Below are 21,008 nucleotides of genomic sequence, written 5' to 3' on the forward strand. Positions count from 1 at the left end.
AGCCGCGTGTCCAGCCACTAGCGGTTCACTGCAACCCGTTTCATGTCGTCTGACTAGATAGTCAGATGACCTTACTACATAGTAAGGGGTTCTGCTAGCACTGGTCGCCATTCTAGCCCCATGGAACCCAAAGTTCGTCGGTGGCTTGAGCTAGTATGTAGTTTGTCAAAAGCTGGGAAAGTACATCGAACAAACATCTCCAAACTCAAAAACTAAACACACAAATCAAATAATTTCGTCGCTTGTTCGATGCCTCCACTGTCCAACCTTACTAATTTGGTAAACCAGAGTGGTTTTACCAATTACCAGCGCGCCTTTTTATCTATGAGGGCCTATCTGTACACATTGATGGCCTAAAGCCCATCGGAATTCCCGGAATTTCGCGAAAATAGTGTCCTAAACCCGAAACTATCGGCAATCCGCTATCAATAAACTACGAGCGATTGGGCAAAGGGCGGTGATCGATGGTAGTTCTAATTTATACGAAAGCCCTAAGGGCGTATCGATTACACTAACTTCGCTAGGACTGCTTTTTGTGGGCCCTCTCTAGAGGACTGGCTTTATTCGGTTGATTGTTTATAATTGGCCGTTAAAGTGATTTTTTTGAAGTTCCCACGACAGTAAGATTACTAAGGTGCTGGAATCGCGACTTTGCAACGGAAAGCGCAGCATTAATTGGATACGCGATCGAGTCACAGGGAGCCGCTGAATTTAGGCGGCGCAGGACCGTGGCGCGTGGAAGTTCCTACTAGAGACCTATGCCCAGCTGTGGACGTCTCTCGGTTGACGATGATGATAATGACTATGTACCTAAGTAGGCACGAGGTGAGGCATAGGTATTATAAATCTGACTGAATAGGCTGAGTGTAAATTATAAATAAAATATTAATAATTAAGTAGGTAGGTACCTACTTATTTTATTATTTACAGTTTTTTGATAAGGCTCAAATACTTATTATCAGTCATTTAATAGTTTTGATTCAAGCTTAACTAAAAACCTACCCTAAGTTCTACCCTAAGTTCAGCCATCAAATCACTACCCATAATCATTTTATATTCCCGTAACGAAGCAATGGAGTGATATAGGCTACTTACCATCCCGGCAAATCAAAGAGTTCACACGGAATTTTTAAAAAACTGAATCCACGTAAGCAAAGTCCCAAGAAAAGAACCAGCAAGTAAGGGTATAGGTAATTCAGTTCGCCCCTTATACTTTTGGTAGGTGTATACTTAGATGTAGCTCAACGTGATAAAATCCCGACGTTTGCTGTATAATCCGTGACGTAAACATCGTTTGAGCCCTAACCGAATTAGCTGGGGTCATCCTGCGGGGCAGAACTCCGGAGAGTGAAGCGATACAGGATTAATTAGGGAATACGGGGAAGTAGTGGTCGGTGGCGTTGCGACGGGTACAGTCAAACTGAACACTCATAAGTAGATTTAAGGCCGATTCCTACCAAGCTCGTACACGTGACACGTGCGTAGTGATGCGCGTAAACCCCTAACACACCGGGTTACGCATACGTTCACGCTTTACGCAAGCGGTGTACCATGTTACACACAGTTCCATATATTACAACGCAATAGTACGCGCTACATCTAGGTACGCTTACGCAACGCTTACGCAGCCTCTGTGAACGAGCTATTAAGGTGACGCTGTACGCTCGAACAAAATTGCCGGCGCATGTGGGTAATCTGTTTGCTATTTCACCTAACATTGTGTGACAAAGATACCCCCGCTGTAGAGAAGTTCCGGCTGGTCCTTCCGTCCACCATCCGCGCGGAGTCCAACGTTTTGGGTGAGAGGCACAATGATTTTCACAGAAATCAAGCGCGCGAAAGGGGTAGGACAGTCGTTTGGGAAAAGTATTTTTGAGAAAAAACTACTAAAATGGTTGCAATGTAAAGTTATTTCAACTAATGAATAAATAAACTATGTCTAAAGTTAAATTGTTTTAGTATTTTCATACTCCTAGTCTTATCTATTTATTCACAAAGTTGTCATTTTAGTGTTAAAAGTAGAAATCTTTCGAGGCTCTTCAAACTTCGAGGAACTTCAAAAACAATATTTATTTCAATGATTTATATTATATCAATAAACCTAGGTAAGGACGAGACAAATCGATATATTACTTAGTTTTCAGCGTATACCTAATATCAAATAATATATCGACGTTTTATAAAAATTAAATCCAAGCGGTTTAAGTCGCGGGCATCATCTAGGTAGGTTAGGTATAGTAAAATATAAATTTTAAGAAAGTTATAGGCTAGTTTTAGATTCCTGCTTGGGATTCTAACTTGCAACCATTCAGTAAAAAATTAAATATCACACAGATTTCGTTTAACTATGTAAGTCTTTAATAACGCTTTCGTGCTTGTCAGTACATTAGCCTAGGTATTCGTCCAGCGGTTGTGTAAGTGAATTACCTATCATTTTGATTGAACGTTTTGGAGCCTCTGGAGGACCTATTAAATCGGATCTCTATTTACCATACGATACTAACATACCGAAATATATGTACAACGTTAGGTATCAACTATGTTGGTAGGTAAAAGCTCTACCCATCTAGTTTTATTAACCAACTTCATAAAAAGGAGGAGGTTCTCAATTCGTCGGAATCTTTGTACTTACTGTATATGATTCTGTCTGAAACGATCTGTCTACTGTATATGATATTCCCGATTCTAAATTAGATTTTCTTAATATTTTATACGCATTTAATTATAATAAGGATTTAAGTGTTGCTTATTATTGGGTACTCATATATAATGGATTCAAATTTGGACCAATGGGTTTACATTTTTAACTTTATACACTTGTATTAGTATTATTGTATTTACAACTTTTAAAATTTACGGGTCTAACTTATACATAATACTCTGTTAACACCCACGATTTATTTGTTTATTTCATAAATCGTGTTCATATCATTGGTTATATTGGATTTCTTACTAGCTAAATTATCGAATATATGTACCTACGTACTTTTTTATGGAAACTTTGGCATCGACAGCACATCTTGCAATTTAATGATCGAAGGGTTAATCTATCGAAAGTTGAAATAACCTGAATAGGTAGGTAGGTAAGTATACAGGGTGTTTGGTAATTAGTATATAAGGACGACACGTACCCATGCTACTTTGATCTGATAAATACAATGCTGAAGTATACTGACGAAATAAAGTTATAAAAATTTCCATACGGAATTTTAAAAAAAAATGATGTCTATATTCATCAATTCTATTCTATTTATGCCTCGGCCTATCTAAAGATGGCTAACGATCTCAGTGAGTTAGGGCACGTTAGGGCCATGAAAACTTGGACTTAAAAAAAAATTAAAATTTTGTATGGAAATTTTTATAATTTTATTTCGTCATTTTACTTCAGCATTGTATTTATCAGATCAATGTAGCATGGGTACGTGTCGTCATTATATATACTAATTACCAAACACCCTGTATAAGAAAATCAAGGTAGAGTCGTTCGCCTTGTAAGTATAAAACTAATAAGGAACGGTAAATAAAATAGGTATACTTTATCCTTGTTTTACTTATATTGAATTCGCAAGTAAACACAGAACTACAATATTATGTAGGTAAACGTATAGTAAAATACGACTTCTGGGCACAATACACGTCTTAAACAAATATAAGAAGGCTGTGGCTAGTGACCTTTGTCCCTTTTGTGTCTGTGTGCGTAAGGGACAGGCCGTGAATACGCACTAACACTATGGAAACGGTTGTATTTGCAAATGTGACTTGCTAGACCTATGAATGATTTAGACATGGCAAACTACTTACATTTATAATATTATGCACTCTGCATTTAGATGTTTAGAATTACTATAGGTAATAATAATAGAAAGATTTTTATACAAATAAACTTTTATATTTCTTTTACAAGTGCTTTTAAATCATCAAATGAATCTAGTGCTACGTTTTTTTTTTCCAGATTTCGAAAATACGCCACCGCATATCGCAAAGCAGAACAACGTCAACTAAGAAGCAATTTCGAAAAGAATTCCGAACTGAACCGAAGCACTGACCGAAGCCAAAAGAAGCTAATAGATACCTTTTGATGTTAGCTACTATTACGACTAGCTGTAAAATTCATCCAAGGTAATTTTCTTACTAAGGTAAAAGGTTTCTGTGTACTGTGATTTGGTAATTTGACATAACTGTGAGTTTGTAGTGCACTGAAACTCAACTACAACGCATGTTTTAAATTTAAATTACACCTACCTATAAGGGTAATTATAAGCTTTGTTGATATTTTATTGACAACTTTCAATTCCACACAAGGGGTAAAGGACTGTGAAAATCCATTTAAGAGACTCATGGCCAGTAATGAACGTCTAAATCTTATCATTACGTTGTGAAGTCTGTTACGTCAACTGACATGCTAAATTTAATTAGCTCTTAATAATAAGCAATCATTATTTAACACAAAATTTTAGAGTTAAATTTTTAATGAAAGTGTCATAAGTTTTTACTTTTGTTGGTAGTTTCCACGGACTGCTATTTTTTTCTGCTGCCATGTTTAGTAGCTTCTGCAGGCAATGTTGGGCGTTGAAAGTTAGCCACTATCACAAACACGAGGTCCCTAATACATTTTTTTTGTTCACTATCACTTCTAGTAGCTGCTTCTACAGGGAATGTCGTGTAAGCCCATTAAGACCGGGCCGCCACCTTCCGATACAATAACAGCCATTCCGAACCCTTTCTTTGTCCAGGGTAGCCCGGCTCACGCGATACATTGCGGTATTCGCGGACTCAGAAAGTTAACCACTATCACTCCTTTATTTATAAGATAGTCGATACCTTACTTTCAGTCGTATTTAACACGAGGTAATGCTATTTTTTTGTCACTATCACTTCTAGTATTTTTCCTTTTTTTTTCTTTTTTTCCTTAGTATTAAGTATATGCATATTTTTCCTTCAAATTATTAAGTATAAATAACTGATTTTTTTTAAATAATTAAAAAAAAAAATCACTTCTAGTAGCTTCTGCAGGCAACGTCTTGTAAGCCCGTTAAGACGGGGCCACCTTCCGATACAATAACAGCATCCATTCCGAACCCTTTCTTGGTCCGGGGTCGCCGGGCCGCTTATAAATTGCGGTGTCCGCGGCCACACCGCGGCCCAGGGCGATTGTTTGTTTATCTTAAATATTGTATTTTGGACCTTTGCAAACACATAAAAATATATTACAGACGTTTGGTATCAGGTATTTCCTCCTACCTGGGAAGTTGGAGTATTGTTTTCAGATCATTATCAACATCATCTCAACCTTCTTGTTGGCTCTTCTCGGTAGGAAAGGCATTCTAAACCAGAGTGGTAGCATTTGACGATAAAAAAGTACCTTTCAGTTGTATTATTTTCATCAATAACTCAACATTCTTGCTGGTCCTTCGCCCTAGGAAAAGCATTCCGAACCAGAGTGTAGTAGGCATTTGACGATTCAAAACTTGTAAAAGTTTAGGTATTTGAATAAAAATCTTTCTATTCTATTCTAACCCATTTACACTCAGAATAAGAATTTGCCCATAGTCCACCACGCTGGGCAAGAGCGAACTGGCAGACTTCACACACTTTTGAGTTTTTTTTATATCTACAGATTAAAAAAATGGAGTTTAAGGAGTTTTTCTTTTGCGAACATGTCTCTCCGATGGAGAACTCTCAGGCATGCAGGTTTCCCCACATGGTTTCTTTCACCGTTAGGTAAACCAAGTGATATTTGCTTAGAACGCACATAACTCCAGATTTATTTAAAGTCGCATCCCCAAGATCGAACCCTGGACTTCCTGAATAGGATGCCAACGTTTTAACCATCGTGCATCGTATATATAGAAGACATTGTTTTATAGAGTCCTGATTTCATATCTGTATTCATACGAAGCATCTGATTCCAATAAAACTATAGGTGCATGCAGGCTACGTCCGAAATGTTTTAATAAAAACAACATGTTTTGTGAGGAAATGAAAAAGGTCCCCGGTCGTTGGAACTTGGAAGTAAATAACGGCAAGGTGGTCGGAGCAAGACGTCCTGGTTTTTTATTGCAATTTGAAGGGCAAGGGACGCGTAATATCTAGCAATATTTGTTTCCCAGAGCCGGTGTCGCGGACGAATGAAATTAAACATTGTTCTTGTAGTTTACACAATCCATACTAACATTATAAACACACTACATAATAATATTATAGAGCTTGATAGCGTAGTGGTTAAGATACTACTCTTATTCGGGAAATCGGGGGTTCGAACCCAGGCACGCACCATTAACTTTAAACGGTTTTCAATGGTGAAGGAAAACGTCATGAGGGAATTTGCATGCCTGAGAGTTCTCCATTAGGTATATTTTAAAAGGTGTGTCAATCTACACTTGGCCAACGTGGCGTAATGTGACCTAAACCTTTCTCGTTCTGAGAGGAGACCCGTCCTCAGGCGAATGTGTGTTTGTCTGTCTGTCTGCTAACAAATTTCATCGAAATTCGCTAAACGGATGAGCTTTGAAAAGCTAGCAGGCAAACAGATATACAAACAGACTCACTTTCGCAATTATAATGGCTTATCAAACCAGTAATTATCTCCCATCATCTTTATAAAATGTTTAAGACAATGTAAGCTGAATCTTTTACAGTGAGTTTTCAGATTAACTATTATTTTACTTTACCTACATTTGAGTTAACAAGACTTAGTCCTTTTAGAAAGTATGTCTAAGTACTAAAAGCAATTAATTATTACTATTATAATTGGGCTAGAAACAGTAAAATAAGGAATAAACTGGCAAAATAGAACGTCGCAAATAAGTTACTAATTTAATCCTACCAAAAAGGTTGGCGATATCTGCTTCTAATATATGCACAACGGGTGGACCCTCCGTGCTTCGTGCGAATTTGCGTGTCAACTTGACCGACTGCTCGACTCTTTCTATTTTCTTAATGAAATCCGTAATGGACATGCAATATTTTTGTTTTTATTTTTATTTTAGTGTCACCCAGTACAGTGTTGTGGCCTGTCGTATCTGTTTTATCGATGTCCAAAAAAATGTTTTTAAGCTTAATAAAGTTCAAATAATATGTACCTATACCTATTTACATAGAGTAAAACATGTGCTTGATATATTTTGTAACAAAAAGTAATTTCTAAAATATAGCGAAACTAAGAACTAGAAACTAGGAACAATTAGGTACTAGTGCTGTACGTACAAGTAAACTTCGTTGGATGATGCCAGGTTGATTTATGACAATGAGATATCATGAAATATTATGGCCAGTAGGTATAAAGTTTTAACTACCTAATAAATTAAGTACCTATACTCATAATTAATGTGAAATTTTAAATGACCTTATTTATGATACCTAAGCGTATGAAAAAACACTGCATAAGAAAACAAGTTCAAAGAGTATACCTACTGTCAAATTCTAATAAAGTTTTGTTTTTATTGTATAGCTATAATAAGTTAACGCAGTGCGCAGTAAAACCGACTGAGGTTTTTGTAGCACTGAATGTAAAAAAACTGTATATTCTAGTTAAATAAATCTAAATAAATAAACAAGTCTACTTACCAACAGTTTATTCCAAACTTTTCAAGTAGACTAAACGAGGCACAATCGGACCCTTTGCGGACTGTCCACCCTCGCTGTGGGCAGTACACCCCTAAACAACCTCGGGCAACAAAAAACATACTAACTGCCTCCCAACCACACACAAAATCGTACTCTAAATTTTACATATAGGGTTGAATTTAGGTTCAAAGGCTTTTCTTGTGGGCAGTAGTATGGGGATGGTCGCAGGCTCGACCCCAGATTGTAGTGCGATTGTATAGTTTTGATTTCAATTCTGTTGTAATATTTGTACGGAATGTTTGGAAGGACCTGGTTGGCTTTAATACATTTTGCTTTTATTAGCCTGTAGTTTTTATTTGTGTAGATTTGTGTAGAAACTTCTACTGAGTAGTTTCTAGCAAGCCTTTGTTTCGACTAACTGCAATACAATACAAAAATACCTAATAGGTACACATACAAAAAATAATACGGAGTGATAGGTCCAAGTAGCAGTATTAGGTATAATTACTTAATCAAGGATGAAATAAATAACAATTCTATACATATAAAAGGCTAAAATCTGACTGAATAACATATCAACTAGACTAGAAGATTACCTATAGTTTCCTAGCACGCTCCCCAGCGCTCTCCACACAAACGTAGTTTGGTTGTCATTACTCAGTCTAAAATCTAACTGAAACTACGCAATGCTACGAAAAAGCTCCTCTTGAACTATGCTGGGTCTACGAACTTGAGATTTTGTGTGTAGACGTATGACGTTTTTCTACGACGTAGACCCCGACTAAGAAAGATCATAGCATAATTATAGGTATAGGCATATTAGGTATATTATCACACTTCACACTAATATTATAAAGGAGAAAGTTTGTATGTGTGTGTGTGTGTGTGTGTGTGTATGTTTGTTACTCCTTCACGCAAAAACTACTGGACGGATTGGGCTGTTTAGAATGGAGATAGAATATTATACCCTGGATTAGCACATAGGCTACTTTTTATCCCGGAAAATCAAAGAGTTCCCACGGGAATTTTAAAAACCTACATCCACGTAAACGAAGTCGCGGGCATCAGCTAGTTATAGATAACGGGTACATACCTCGATTAATTTTGCTGACTTTGTATGTCGGTATTTCGACCCAGTTGCATGGGTTGTGGTCACGACGGTACCTACTGTCGTTGCACCATGAAAGCTTAATATCATTAGTATATTATATAGGTAAGTATAAGATAACCTTCCTAGGTCTTAGATCCTATAACTACAATGCAAAGTAAACTAATTCAAAATATAATAAATAAAATAGATGTAGGTATATATTACGTAATAAATGACCCCAAGAAAATGTTAACATGCCTGCTGTAACAATTTCTACTCAACAAATATTCGGACGGTCGGCAAATTACTTCGTACAACGTTTTTGCCAACATGACAGACTGTTTACACACGTAGTCGACGCGAGTTAAAGAAATACCCTATGAGTGGAAACTTTGCCACATTTTCCGCGCCCCAAGTTATAAGCTTATAGCATCAAATGATAGGTACTATCTTTCTCTCTCTCTCGTCTGGCTTTACAAAGATTAGCCAATGCCAAGTTTGTATAGTTATATGTAACAAGTTAGTTAAACTGTACAAGTATGGACCCCGTCTGTGCCGGCGTTCGCCGACATACGCACGGCACCCTCTTAGTAACCAGTCAGTTTTAACAAAAAAAAAAAAAACACTCCAAAAAGGCAGAACACGCCCGCCAGCTAACACCAACACAGACGAACTCCGATAGGTACACTGTGAGTGGAAACTTTGCCACATTTTCCGCGCCCTAAGCTATGAGCTTTCTGTGGCTTATAGCGTCACTACTGCAGGTATAACCACAAAATATAAACCACAAACCACGGTTTAACGGTCGGATAATTGCTATGTATAAAGTTTTTGCTAATATGGCGGCCTGTTCGTACATAGCCGACGCGAGTTAAAGAAATACGAGTTAAAGAGTGGAAATTTTGTCAAGTAGGTGTATTTTCCATATCCCAAGTTATGAGGTTATGCATCACTACAGTATTATAACAGTCATATAATTGCTTATTTTATAATATTTATACCACCATGGCACAAATTTTGACACTGCTTATTACCCTAAATAGAGTACATAGAACTGCTTATCTGAGCCATATGAAACTACTTACATTTCATCTTTGCTCCGATGGGCAAGCGAAAACGTTTCACACAAATTGAGAAAAAAAAATCTACTTTGCTTATATCTTGGACACCACCCTCAATTATTATCAAAACTTGAATCCATCGATCAAGTACCTACCTAGCAATTTTTGATATTTTCTCTCGCTTAAAGCATATGCCTTGAACCCTCCCATCCTCCAGGGCATGCGTGAACCATGACAGTGTGACACGGGTCCGGCCGCGGCGTCCGAAATAGATATAACGTGTACCTATTTCACCAACTGTCATGATATTTGTGGCGTTTTCAAAGTTGGCATTACTTTCTCATGGGGCAAAGATGGCTATAAATCATTGGTTTATTTCTTGAGTAGGGTCTTTTAGGGAAACCGCGCTTTACGATATAGCTGTATATTATCTACTAGCGACCCACCCTGGTTTCGCACGGGTTATTACAATTTTCATAAGGATCTCCATTTTTTTTTTGAAAATAAAACATGTTACTGAGGAATAATGTAGCTTTCTATTGGTGAAAGAATTTTCAAAATCGGTTCGGTAGTTCCAGAGATTACTCCCTACAAACAAACTTATAAACTTTACCTCTTTATGATATTAGTATAGAATGCGATAAAATAATACATTTAGTTACGTACCGCTCAAACCACTTGCATTGATCTAAAACTTGAGATTTTGGATGTAGGGGTTTTTATAACGTAACCCTACAAAGGAAGGGCTTTGAGTAATTTTTACGAGATCTTTAAAAACTTTTCTCATAGCTTTATTTATTTTTTATGGCTTTTGGTAGTAATAGGTTCGTGGATAAAATGCTGTCCTTTCATACCTTATTACATAGATTAGTCTAATTAACACTGTGAGTATTCAACCTAACGCAATGTCAAAATCCCTAGCCACATCATACGATTTCTTAAAATTAAAAACCTTATATAAATGGTTACCTATTAGTTGAGAGAAATATGGAAATATTACAAGTAGGTAATTATGTAACATAAACATTTAAAGTCCTACAGGAGAAAATCAAATATGTAAGTAAGTATATTTCGGGTATATTCACAAACAAAATCTTATAAGAAAAAATATTTAATACATCATTTCTCACAATCCTACTAGAATTTTGTTACAGCGCCATCTCTTAGCGAGTAGCAAGCAACTATACAACACAGTATTGCTATAGAGGGCGGTAGTAGCTCTTACTTTAAAATGAAGTATAAATAAAAAATATAATTAAAATGTTAAAATGTAGATTTTACTTTTATGAAACTTGTAAAATATTAATTGATAGAAAATTTACTTCAAAGTATAAAGTTAAAAAATAATAGAAAATAGTTTTAAAAGTTTTTTATCAGTGTAATAAATAGCTCACTCACAGTGTGATTTTGACAAAATAAGTATTTTGTGAAAATCTTAACTCTCTTCCTATTACCGTTCACGAGATACAGTTCGCTGACAGACATACTGACGGACGGACGGATAGCGGAGGCTTAGTAAGTAATAGGCTTAGGATACATTCGATTTAGTAGACGATGGGCAGATTTTTCAATCGTCAAATAAAATTCATCTGAGGAATTTTGAGGATTTGACATTTTTTCTATAGAAAATCTGACAGTTTTTGTATAGCAAATCTGTCAAATTTATTCCTCAAATAAAACTTATATTGACTATTGAAAAATCAGCCCTAAGAGAATGTTTCTCTTACTTTAAAGCCATAGTTAGGTTGGTATTACCTACCTACTATAAGAAATAAAAACTATCCAAGTAAGTAACTATCTAGCGAAAGTTAGTTTAATAGTAAAGTTATGAGTTTACTTTAAAGTTGGCAAGTGAAAGTCGGGCGGGCGGTGAAAAATGCGAACTTGGGCGAAAACGAGAGTGCCCGTCGTTGAGTTTAACGCGCGCCGTGATTTGCATACGGGGGTAAGAAAAATCTAGGTTTAAAGGGCAACTTACTTGAGATGCTGCGAAGAAAAATATTCGACCTAAGAGAAATTAGTAATTCTTGACTATTTACAGGGTTTTCTTTTTCTTAAACAGGGATTCAAGTACTTAATGTAGGTTACACACATTCTTATTTAAAAATAAAAGTTTGAAAAAAAAAAAAAAAAAAAACCTTCACTCAGATTATTATACGTCAAGACTGTTTTGTTATCATTGTTTATTTTATGTTGTTGTGAGAAAAATTAAAACTAAATTTTACGAAGGAACTCGTGTCGTTTAATTACTTTATCACCAACGCACCGAGGATTCCTTTACTGGTGACCTCTATATACGAACATGAGTAAGGACGTACGAAGCACGTCGGCAGTATCGCCGCCCGGCGATAGTAAGGGGAACGAGTCGACAAATCCCAACGATGTTTTTAAAGTTGGAGTACGAGTCCCTAGCTCGCTCATCAGCGACCTCACTAAGGGAATAGCTGAGCTACGGAAGCAGGTTCAAGAAATGGCGACGCAGAGGAACAGCAGATCACGTTCTCGCACACCCCAAGGCACGCGTAATTCCTCAAGGGAACGAACACAATCCAACTACAGGAAGTTTCCGCTGTGTTGGTATCATAGCAAGTATGGAGATAAAGCCCGCACATGCGTTCGCCCCTGTGACTTCAAGTCGGAAAACTCGATGGGCGGTCGGTAACGGCGACAAACGATCGTCCTTCAACAACTACTGGTCGCCTGTTCGTCACTGATCGATCGTCGAAGACGCAATTTCTGATCGACACCGGTAGCGATCTGTGTGTTTTCCCCCGATCAGCGCTACGTGATCGTCGTACTCGGACTGAATATACTTTGAGTGCAGCTAACGGTTCTGTGATAGCTACTTACGGTTTTGTGAATTTAGCTTTAGATTTCGGACTTCGTAGGACTTTTGTGTGGCGTTTCGTTATAGCAGATGTTACAAAACCAATAATAGGCGTAGATTTTCTAAATTATTACAACCTTGTAGTAGATTGTCGCAACAAGCGTTTAATAGATAATCTCACTTCTATAGCAACTACGGCTACATTGGCTAACTGTAAGAATATATCTACTTCTGATATGCTTGTAACAAGTGTGAAGGTTAAAACCGGCGGCCACAGCAGATATCACAACATTTTATCTGAATTCCCGGATATCACTCGCCCCGCCGGTACACCAGGTATAGTGAAACACACCACACAACACCATATCCGCACCACACCAGGACCCCCAGTGTCGTGTTCACCCCGAAGGCTGGCTCCAGATAAACTGAAAATCGCGAGACAGGAGTTTGACGCGATGCTGGCTAATGGCACCGCTCGTCCTTCCGACAGTCCGTGGTCATCACCTCTCCACCTTGCGACCAAAAAAGATAATGGCTGGCGTCCTTGTGGTGATTACAGGTTACTCAACGCAAGGACGATACCAGACAAATACCCAATACGTCACATACATGACTTTTCCCACAGCTTAACTGGTTGTAAGTACTTTTCAGTTATAGATTTGGTCAAGGCTTACAACCAAATCCCGGTTGCTGAGGAAGACATTCCGAAGACTGCCATTACAACTCCCTTCGGATTATACGAATTTCCTTTTATGACGTTCGGATTGCGGAACGCAGGGCAGACTTTTCAGAGATTCGTGGATGAGCTGACACGTGGATTTGACTTTTGCTACACATACCTCGATGACTTTTTGGTATTTTCCAGGACTCAGGAACAGCACGAAGAACATTTGCGCCAACTCTTCACACGTATGCAAGAATACGGCGTACTTGTGAACACGGCCAAATGCGTCTTTGGCGCACCTGAAGTAACATTCCTGGGTTACCAAATTTCTGAACAAGGTACGAAACCCTTAGATAGCAAAGTCAAGGCTATCGCGGATATCCCTGCTCCCAAAACCGTCAGAGAGCTGAGGCGATTCTTGGGCATGATAAATTTTTACAGACGATTTTTGCCCAACGCTGCCCAAATCCAGGCCCCTCTGAACGCTCTGCTAACCGGATCTGTAAAAGCTTCCCATCCGGTCGTCATAGAAGGAAGATCACTGCAAGCTTTCGAGGACTGCAAGAAAAGTCTGTGCAATGCAGCCCTACTGGCGCATCCTCATCCCGATGGTAAACTAGGTCTCGTCACGGACGCTTCAGACAAAGCCATCGCAGCAGCTCTACAACAATACGTGGATGGAGCTTGGCAGCCCCTAGCATTCTTCTCGCGTAAGTTGAGCCCATCGCAGGTTAAATACTCGCCATACGATCGTGAGCTCCTTGCAATATACGAAGGAATTAAATACTTTCGCCACATGCTAGAGGCCAACCACTTCACTGTCTATACTGACCACAAACCGCTATGTTACGCTTTCCATGAGCGGAAAAGTAACTGTTCGCCACGGCAGTATAGACACTTGGATTTCATCTCACAGTTCACGACGGACATCCAACATATCGCGGGCAAAGACAATGTCGTGGCCGACACTCTTTCCCGCATATACGAACTACAGATGCCAGTCGATCTAGAAGTCCTTGCTAAGTCTCAAACCACAGACTCTGAGCTTGCAAACTACCTTAAAGGTGAAACATCTCTTCGCCTCACCAAAATGACAATCCCTGGCAGTCGTACCGAATTGTACTGCGACGTCAGTACCCCGACTCCCAGACCTTTCGTCCCTGAGAGCTGTCGTAGGCAAATCTTCAACTGCCTCCACTCCCTTAGCCATCCTGGTCCTAACGCTACAGCTAAGCTCGTTGCACAACGTTTTGTTTGGCCTCTCATGCGCAAAAACTGCCGTGAATGGGCCAAGGCATGTTTGGACTGTCAGCGCACTAAGGTAAGCCGACACGTGTCGTCACCTATGGGTACGCTTCCTTTACCTTCAGCGCGATTCAAACATGTCCACATAGACCTGGTCGGCCCACTACCATATTCGCACGGTTTTCGGTATTGCTTGACAGCCGTCGATCGCTTCACGCGATGGCCGGAAGCTGTCCCAATCACCGACATAACCGCCGAGACGGTTGCCAAAGCCTTTGTTTCCTGTTGGGTGTCGCGCTACGGAAGTCCAGTGGATGTCATAACGGATCGGGGAATGCAGTTTCAATCGGCACTTTTCCAGCAGTTGGCCAAATCCATTGGATTTCAGCACCGCAGCACAACCGCTTACCACCCACAGTGCAACGGTTTAGTCGAGCGCTTTCATCGACAGCTGAAAGCAGCTATAACTTGTCACGCCGACGAGAATTGGACCGAGTCACTACCACTTGTACTTCTTGGCATAAGAAGCGCAATCAAAGAGGACCTTAATGCCTCATCAGCCGAGCTGGTGTACGGCGAGCCACTGCGCTTACCTGGCGAATTTTTTGGCCAAAATATCGCAAGCTACACCACTGACATCACCGACTTCTCAGCTCGCTTGAGATCCTTTGCCGAAAAGCTACAACCAGTACCAACTCAGCACCACTCTAAACCTAAAACCTTCGTATTTAAAGAGCTGAGCACCTGCAGCCACGTATTCCTTAGGGAAGACACGCTACATGGTGCCTTGCAGCCAGCTTATACAGGGCCATACGAAGTTTTAAAGAGAGGCGCTAAAACCTTTAGATTAAAAGTTAAGGGCCGAGACGTGACTGTATCAATCGACCGACTAAAGCCAGCCTACATATTGTCCGACGATACTCTCTTTCCCAAACCACCTAATCCTCCCCAACACAAACCTCCAGATGTTCCCCAGCAACAAGCTGGAGACAATATCGGATTGCGAACCACGCGTTCCGGTAGACGAGTACGGTTTCCGGATTATTATCGTCCGTAGACACGGCCTCTGGAGGGGAGTGATGTAGGTTACACACATTCTTATTTAAAAATAAAAGTTTGAAAAAAAAAAGAAAAAAAACCTTCACTCAGATTATTATACGTCAAGACTGTTTTGTTATCATTGTTTATTTTATGTTGTTGTGAGAAAAATTAAAACTAAATTTTACGAAGGAACTCGTGTCGTTTAATTACTTTATCACCAACGCACCGAGGATTCCTTTACTTAATATCATTAGAAATCTCAATGTCTTACACTTTAGTTCATTCACCTCTTGGAGAACGTATTTTATTTCAGTAACTAAGTATCTACCTACATCCCACCTCCTACATCCTACATCTCCACCAGCCTTACTATTAAGGTCTATATCTCCTGAGGATGCTCCAATGTCAGGGCGAAACGTGCGTCGAGTGGTTTTGGGATTTGTGCGGTGCTGCGTGGTGGTGGTGCGTATTACTTGCTTGGTGGCTGGCTTTTACTGTATGTTTAGCAGTGGAAGGAAGTGCTGCATGCTGCACCATACAGATTTGTCTGGTATTGTCTGGTAGATTTTAGCAAATTATACTTTTGGTTCCTTGTATATCATGGACTTCCGCAAAGTAATGCCTGCTTTTATACAAAAAAAATTGGTTGTCTGTAAAGTCGGTTTACTGACGATAGTTGAACGTGACAACAAAGGCCGATCGCGGCGTTAAACCTCGAGTAGTAACGCCGCATGAATCATGTTTTTTCGTGCGTGCAGCCGGCTGTATCGAATTATAAGACGTTGTCACGTCAAAAAAAAAACTAATAAGTAATAGGTATACCTACTTAATAAAAAATTGCATCTTAAAATGATTTTGTAAACTTATTAAATACTTACTTACCTAATTGTTTTGTCGAGAACACAAATCTTTAATTTTTTTGTGATGTAACCCCAAATTCACGGTTTTCGGATTGTTTCGGGAAGTACTTATCTATCCTATAGGTTTTGTTTCCCCCGAACTGACAGACACGACAGACAGAAAGACAGACAGACAACGAAGTGATCCTATAAGGGTTCCTTTTTTGAGGTACAGAACATTAAAAAATGCCTCAAAGTTATTCAAAGCAAAATAGAAACATAGTAAAATAAATAATTGCGTTATACGGAACAAGAGGCCCGCCTACTCTATCGCGTTTTCCGCTGAACGGATGTAAGGGGCAGTAAAACGTAACCAGATTACTGAAGGGGGCTGCCTGCTATCTTGTACGCTTTAACTATGTTTGCTATACTATGCTGTGATAGCTAATTTGCGTTAATAAAATTAGAAAGAAAGAAAGAAAAATTGAAAATTCTATTTGGCGGCCACCCTTACCTACTATTTTTTTAACCCCCGACCCAAAAAGAGGGGTGTTATAAGTTTGACGTGTGTATCTGTGTATCTGTCTGTGGCGTCGTAGCTCCAAAACGAATGGACCGATTTTAATTTAGTTTTTTTTTTGCTTGAAAGGTGGCTTGATCGAGAGTGTTCTTAGCTATAAATATAGGTAATTGAAGATTGAAGAAACTCGGTTCAGTCATTTGAAAGTTATCAGCTCTTTTTTAGTTTTCTTATAGAGGTTTTTGTGTCGGGGTTTTTTAAATTTTAAGTTATTATATTATAAATGCGAAAGTGTGTCTGTCTGTCTGTCTGTGTCCTACCTTTTCACGGCCCAACAGTTCAACCGATTCTGACGAAATTTGGTACAGAGTTTATATAGGTACTTATATTCCAGGGACGGGCTTAGGCTACTTTTTAAGTATCCCGTAAAACCAAAAAACTCCCACGGGATCTATAAAAACCTAAATCCAAGCAGGCGAAGTCGCGGGCATCCTCTAGTCTAAATATATAAAAGGAAAGCTGTCTGACTGATCTATCAACGCACAGCTATTATGACGTAGATATTTGGTAAGAAAGGATCTTTGAACCCCTAAGGGGGTAAAATAGGGGTCTGAAATTTGTGTACCTAATCCACGCGGACGAAGTCGCAAGAATAAAGATAGAAATAGAAAAAGACAGAATCGTTTTAAATAAAGATAGAAATTATTCGTATAAGTACGTCACACTTCGGCGAGGACTTGTGCGTGGAGCAACGGAAACATGCCCTATGTGATTACTAGGTACTTGCTAGGTATCATTATAGTGTAGTAAGTACCTATAGTAAACTCTACAGTGTGATGTGCTTCATATAGTTTTCTCGAGGTAGGTATTTTATCTGCTTACCTTAACTGACATTCGCTTCATTAATACCGCTCGAATTACAATTTTCCATTACCACGATTCTCCGAAGTACCTACCTACCTAAAACAGTGAGAGACTATTCAGAGTCTGAATCGATTTACGCATATTAAAACCACAGATGTGGCACACATTACCGACAGCCGGTCTCATCGGATCAATCAACGGTTGATCAATCAGCGAGCCAATCGCTCGTCGGATATGGCCTCGCCGCTCTACGACGCCCATTTTAACGCGCCCTAAATGAGTTTTTGCTTGGAAATTGGTCTGGTTTCAAAGGGCGACTACGGACGAGACCAGAGCTTGTGAATATGTCTACCTATTTTTATTAAAATCTATTTTTGCTTAGCTGACTTAAAATTTAAACAACTTCTCCCACAAATGCGTATATAGGTAAGTGACCAGTAATGAGTGTTATAGACGTATCGGCTATCGCTAGGTAATTAACAATGAAACCGTGAAGTGAGATATCAAACTTTTGCGTCTTTCAAATATCGGTCAAAGGCCAAAGCGTGTTGTTCAAGTTTTCCTTCGAAAGGCTAAGGAAGGAAGGCAGCTAAGGAAAATAAATTAGACCTATCCAGATAGATTTTTAATGCACGTACGAGAAATTCATAGAAATACAAGGAAGGACAAGGATGGCGCATCCTACAATAAGTATCAAGTTTTCAATAGGACCGCGCAAGCAAGGCTTTCCTTTTCAGCTAATTGTTTATTATAAAAGTAGTAAGAAATAGGTTCCAAAAAGTTTAATAAGATAGGAAAAATAAATAAGTAGGCACCTAGCATAGTCATTTTAACTAAGAACATTATAAATAGAAGTACTTACGTTTATCTATACCTAATACTCTACTACTATATCTACTACTAGCTGATGCCCGCGACTTCGTTCGCGTGGATTTAGGTTTTTTGAAATCCCGTGGGAACTCTTTGGTTTTCCAGGATAAAAAGTAGCCTATGTGCTAATCCAGGATATTACCTATCTCCATTCCGAATTTCAGCCAAATCCGTCCAGTAGTTTTTGCGTGAAGGAGTAACAAACATACACACACACACATACAAACCTTATTATATAAGCCTTTATAATATTAGTGTGAAGTGTGATACTCTATAGGTGAATATAACACACTAAATAATATGTGTGTTTATATGGATAGTCATATATTGTTCTTAAAAATATGGCCGTAGACAATAGCCCCTTTGTCCGAGGGGTGAGTGGGTGAGTGCGGGTGGGTAAGGAACAATGGGTGGGAATGAAACGTCATGGGTGGACATTAAAATGGCGTATGCGTAACGACCTTATTAAAGTTTCAACGATTTTGCTCCTATGAATTTGTGAGCGCGAATACCGAATGTAAAGAGTTGAAAGTCGAAAGCTGGAAGTTTGAATTATGCTGGACTAAAAATATGTGGAAACTATCAATTGTATTACTTATTTTATAAATAGATATATTCACCATTTTCGGTAGGTATGTATTTTTTAGGTAGGTATGTACTATGCACCTAAGTAAGTAATTATAAGACTAAAACATATAAAACCCCCATGAAATCAATTTCGAACTACCTACTAGTTTTGAATATATATACCTACCTAAACTCTGAAACTGATATACTTAGGTACCCAAATCAAACACTTAGATACCTAAATAAATTATATTTCATTTATTCTTTTATAATTATTATTGTAATAGTATAAAATATTGCATGCCGTGAGGCTAAAGGCTGCAGGTACTTATTATAAGTTTAGAATAAGACCAGTGTATATACCTAGCCCTAATTTAGCAATAAGTAATTTGATAGATTGATTGATTGATGAAATTACTAACTATGAAGTTTTTATAAAATCAATTACCAGATAAAGTGTAAAAAAAAGCAAGTTTCAAACTAGGTACTTGTACATGATACAGAATACAAATAAGAGCTACAGATAAATCTATACCAATCAGCATCCCAACCTCTGTAATATCTCGTCTATTCCCTTTGAGGCAAAGTAGTTGCCTTCTCATTATTCCTGTGCTTTCATGTGCAAGATTTACTTTTAAAAGTCTTTTGTGCAACGTTCTATGTAGCCGGTCAAGATGCTGCATGACTGTGTTGTTTGAAAAAGTAGGGTATCAGCAGCTGTAGGTAGATATTTTTTATTGTGAGTTAGGCCTCATTCGCACGAGAGCTTTTTAACGTCCGTTAAAAAGCGTTCAAATAGAACAAATGCATTTCCAAGTATCTATTCACAAGTCAACACTTTTTAATGCGCACTTTGTATTATCATATCAGCACAACGCCGGGTTTTAACGCAACGCTTTTTTAACGCTCGTGCGAATTAGGGCTTAAGGCTTGTGCTTGAGAAACAGAGCAATGATGAGTTATAAGTTGGAGTGCGTTTGCCTAAAAGATACCTACCTATTCACTCTTGCCTCTTCATTTTAAGAAAATTGGATGTATGACAGGCGGTTAAATTTACGGCTAGCGTTAAACTTTGACCACTAATAAAAGCTAAAGTGGGTTACACAAGTTTCATACCTTTTTGGTCCAAAATTGACAAATCCGGACTTGTGCCACACATTTCTCTTTTATTGATAGTCGGTGTGTAAACATGACCGAAACGTAACTTAAACTGTCGTGCAACTGAACCTTAATAATGTTTAACTGATGAATTTTAAAGTTTCAATAGTTTTTGCATACTTTGTATTGGAAAATTCGTTAATATTAGGTATCTACTTATGCCAATGACTTCGTCAATTGCGTTTATTTGACGATTGAAAAATCTGCTCAATTTGTAAAGTTAGAACAGTCTTTTGTGCTTTTATTCCACTGTACCCTAAGTACCAAGACAGGAATTAAAAAAAAAAACTAGTTGTAACTCTTACTACTTACCTCTACTACTATACCTACTAACCTCTCTGAATTTCGGATTGGAATATTAATTGTTACCTAGTACCATTTTTCGAGCTAGATTATTGTTACATTAAATTCGAATTTCGAATTCGAACTTGAATTTTTAATTCAAATCATTCAAAAGAAGTTATATAGGCACCTATCTACTTATACGAATCCTAAAAGATATTAAAATATTAAAATAAAAATGTACCTAATTTATGAATGTTTTTTAATGTTTATTAAATGTACCTACCTACCTATCAGTTCAAAATAATAATTCGGGTTTTGCTATACCTACTAATCTATTTTGTGATTGATATGGTAATTAGAATTTGCTATAGGTATACCTACCTAATAATGATTTCCGATGGGTTTAGTCGG

Source organism: Maniola jurtina, chromosome 16 (genome assembly GCF_905333055.1).
Source record: "Maniola jurtina chromosome 16, ilManJurt1.1, whole genome shotgun sequence".
NCBI lineage: Eukaryota > Metazoa > Arthropoda > Insecta > Lepidoptera > Nymphalidae > Maniola > Maniola jurtina.